We start from the raw sequence: 4,446 nt of genomic DNA on the forward strand, positions 1-4,446 counted from the left end.
TTCTAAGTTCTAGGGGAATAATGACGTCAGCAGTTGAGTCCCATAGTGCTCAGAGCCATTTGAACCATTTTTGAAATTTGTGTCAAAATCTTGCGGTTTAATTGGCAGAGGAGAATTAGCGTACTATTACAATCATGAAGTGATTCACATGTTGTGAATTCATACTGTGGTCAGTTACTGATGAAAAACGAAAATCTGTGACAGGACTCACACCCGTAAAAATTTTTTTCTTTCTTATTCGAACCCCGATTTCTCACTTTACGTGAGTGATCGTTGGCTCGAGGAAGTAAAGCAATCAGCTTCAGGCTGGTGGAGACAGTATGGGCAGGGGTCGGAATCCGAGGCCTGATCACGATGCCTCCGCATTCCCGTCCCTGAACCGTTCCCTCCGGAAGACTTTGATAACTTAGCTCGCATAACAGGAAATGCCATTGTTCATCAAACCACTAAGAAAATATGTGTATTTAATCAAGAAGTTAAATAATCTAGTCACTGAGATGCTGTACCAAAATACTTTTTTTAGATGTGTACAGACAGAAACAACGGAAAAGCCTCCCAAGTAAAAGCAAACGTTTTCGGCAACCACAGAATAACGCAAAGAATAAACGAATAGTAGATCCCCGGTGCACGGCTGGCGATTGGACTTCTGTAGTTCCATGTTCCATGTCAGGACCCGTAACAAGAGCAACAACATGTCACCGTCTCCTGCCAGGTACGCCTGAACTGCGTGGGGGGTCGGTGAAAAGACTACCCAAATAATTGGCAATAAGCTGACAGTTTCGTCAAAGAGTCATGTCGTTGCTGTAAGAATACCCAATAGCCGAGCACACCCTCTTTAGCTACCGTTTCGGAAAAAAATTTAAACTTACAGTCTTTGATCCACGTCAGTGTGTGGGCCTTCACAGATGGAAAATACGAGTCTTCCGGGCAGAGTAACGTCCGTGCCTATATAACGTGTGATGCAGTTCGACGATGAAAGGCGAGGATCCTCCGTACCAGTAGACACGCGTCTGCTGATGGCCCACAAACTAGGCGATGTTCGTCCGCATACATCAGGCGACTCGATACATGTATGTCTTCATCAAGATGCTTCAATAGCAGACTTGACAGCCACTGCTCGATTGTGATAGTGCTGCGTCACATTTTCTTGTCAAGTGTTTACATTGAGCAGGTACGAACATTTCTGAAGGCGTACCGTTTTACTCACACTAAAAGGGCTATATCGGTCTAACACTTAATCGACATTTTATTTTTAAACTTTAAAAGATAATTTCCTGCTCAAAGGGTACGCAAACTAGCTTCAGAACGATAATAATTTCCGAAAGCAGCTGCTGCCTTCGTTAGCGACATAATACTGTGTCGTCTGCTCCAGCCCCAATAGGGCGGCTCCATAGGGAACATTAATGACCAAACCTCTCCGTATAGACCTTTGTTATACATTGCCACAGCATCATACCAAGCGGACAGAAACCTACGTTCCTGAATGCGATATCGGATGAGTGAGAATAGTGTTGTTTATAGTAATCTTTAACGTAGTTACTATAGGGAGCGTATATAGTGGCATAAAAATCGATATCAACTAAAAAGTGAAACTATATTTGTCTTTCTTTACTTTCCTAAGGGCCCTGGGAGGTATGAAACAGAACAGCATATTTACGCACTCACTCCGTCTTCAGGCCACATGTGGCCTACCGGGACCATCCGACCGCCCTGTCATCCTCGGAGGATGCGGATGGTAGGGGCGTGGGGCCAGCACACCGCTCTCCCGGTCGTAAGATGGTATTCTTGATCGAAGCCGCTACTATTCGGTCGAGTAGCTTATCAATTGCCATCATGAGGCTGAGCGCACCCCGAAAAATGGCAACAGCGCATGGCGGCCTGGATAGTCACCCATCCAAGTGCCGACCACGCCCGACAGCGCTTAACTTCGGTGATCTCACGGGAACCGGTGTATCCATTGCGGAAAGGCCGTTGCCGAACAGCATACTTACGCATTACCAAATCAGAGATATAAATGTATTTCATTATATATTCGCAACAGCTTCTGCATATAGTCCTGAAGAGTGTCTGCCGCTCTTACAGCGTACGACCAGCCCAAATAACAGACTGCATGCAGTCTCCACCCATCTTGCACCTCTGGAAAACGGTCACAATATCGCTGTCCAACAATAGGATCGAACCAAAGGCGTTTGATCTAGAAAATTTGTGTTTCGATTAATGTGCGCAGTTACTCTTTCAGAAGCATCGTTGAGTAAAATTTATCTTGCGATCGTAATGTATTCGGTTATTTCATCTAGGCACAATGGCAGAGGTTCTCGGAGTGCTCAATGAGCTACGGGAATTAATCTTAGGCGGAGACCTATGAAGGTGTACGGCCACAACACTGTTGCAAGGAACATTATTCTCGCCAGTTGGGTTGCCAGTACGGTCGTTTTCCGAAATATTGTGATCCCCCGTCTAGAAATGTTAAGCTCTTGTGTGGCTTTCATTGCGCTATATTGTTTCTCTTGAGGCTTCGTGTTCTTCGGTTATCTCTCGCCTCCCTTCGGCAGTCTCCCCCTTCGAACTTGAAATGTAAGTCACTGCAGGCAGCTGCGCTATCAACTGTCAACGGCGTTCAGAAAGCGGTGGACTAGTTATAACAATAGCGATAACATCAAGTTTATGCCAGTACGTGGTTAAAGGATTTAGCGACAAGTGTCTCCCCATGTCGGACTAAGTCTCCTGTAATCCACTGCGCGGAGTTGCCTTACCAAACTACTGATGCATGCATTATACAAATTGTTTCGCACTTAGTTGATAAGTGGGTGACCAATGTGTTGAAAAGATGCTGGTGAGATGCTTATGTCTTCAAAGGATATGTTTATGTTTCACGAAGTGCAACAAGTCTGCATGACATACAATAAGTCTGCTTGATGCTATAGATTTACAAACTTTAGGAACAGACTTTTCATGGTAAAAGATAATATATTACTGGCATGGTATGTTGGACGGAAAATCATGTACAGGTGTTGAGACAGCTTCTGGTGTGTTGCAGAGCAGTTCTTGGGACCTGTGCTGTTCATACTGTATATCAATGATCTTTCAGACAATAATAATAATCTTAAACATTTCGTAGATGATGCAGTTATCCATAACGAACTACTGTCTGAAAAAAGCTGCGCACATATTCTGTTGAATTCAAAGTGGTGCAAAGATTAGCAACTTGCTGTAAGTAATCAGAAACGAAAAACTGTACATTTCAGAAAACGAAGAAATAAACTATACTATTAGCGAGTCGCAGTTGGAATCGGTCAACCCATACGAATATGTGGGTGTAGCAATTTGAAGGTTTGTAAAATGGAACGATCATATACAATCAGTCACAGATACAGTAGGTAGGTTTGTAGGATGAGTACTCAGGAAATGCAGTCAGTCTATAAAGGTGATTCATTACAGATGACTCTTGCGACTCATCCTAGACTACTGCTCAAGTGTATGGGACCCTCGCCAAACAGGTCTAACTGGGGATATTGAACATATACGGAGAAGGGTAGCAGGAATAGTCACAGGTTTATTTGGTCCGTGGAAGAGAGACATAGAAATAATGGAAAAAGCGAACTAGCCGACAGCTAAAGATAAACGCAATCTGTCTTGAGAAAACCTACTAGGCCGGCCGGAGTGGCCGTGCGGTTATAGGCGCTACAGCCTGGAACCGCGTGACCGCTACGGTCGCAGGTTCGAATCCTACCTCGGGCATGGATGTGTGTCATGTCCTTAGGTTAGTTAGGTTTAAGTAGTTCTAAGTTCTAGGGGACTGATGACCACAGTAGTTAAGTCCCATAGTGCTCAGAGCCATTTGAACCATTTTGAAAACCTACTAGCAAAGCCTCAAGAAACAGCTTGAAATGTTGTAGCTAGGAACTCAGGACTACTAAAACTGTGTATCGCTTTCATTGGGTATCACGAAGCAATATTAGATTGATTACAACGGAATTTAGACGGTGTGTCTTCCAGCGATTCATACGTGAATGGAATGGGCGGAAACGCTAATAACTGGTAAGTATCCTCTACATGCACTTCACAGTTGTTTGCAGTGTCTGGATGTATGTGTACATTTGTCTGCACAATAATTACTGAAAATCTAAAAAAATGGTTCAAATGGCTCTGAGTACTATGGGACTTAACATCTGAGGTCATCAGTCCCCTAGGACTTAGAACTACTTGAACCTAACCAACCTAAGGACATCATGCACATCCATGCCCGAGGCAGGATTCGAACCTGCGACTGTAGCGGTCTCGCGGTTCCAGACTGTAGCGCCTAGAACCGCTCGGCCACTGAAAATCTGATATGTGGTTAACGCACTACTTGCTTTCATCTATTTCGTATGGATCGTATACAGCTCTGTAATTCTATCGACATTATGTGTAAGAAGTTGGAATTTAACAGTTTTTGCTACGAAATTA

At 43.9% G+C, this 4,446-nt stretch overlaps 1 pseudogene; it reads right to left on the bottom strand.

Annotated features, from left to right (window-relative positions):
* Positions 1-1,858: 1,858 nt before the first annotated feature.
* On the bottom strand, positions 1,859-1,976 carry LOC126475758 (5S ribosomal RNA; annotated as a pseudogene).
* Between the last annotated feature and the right edge of the window lie 2,470 nt (positions 1,977-4,446).

Source organism: Schistocerca serialis, chromosome 4 (assembly GCF_023864345.2).
Source record: "Schistocerca serialis cubense isolate TAMUIC-IGC-003099 chromosome 4, iqSchSeri2.2, whole genome shotgun sequence".
In the NCBI taxonomy this organism is placed as follows: Eukaryota; Metazoa; Arthropoda; class Insecta; order Orthoptera; family Acrididae; genus Schistocerca; species Schistocerca serialis.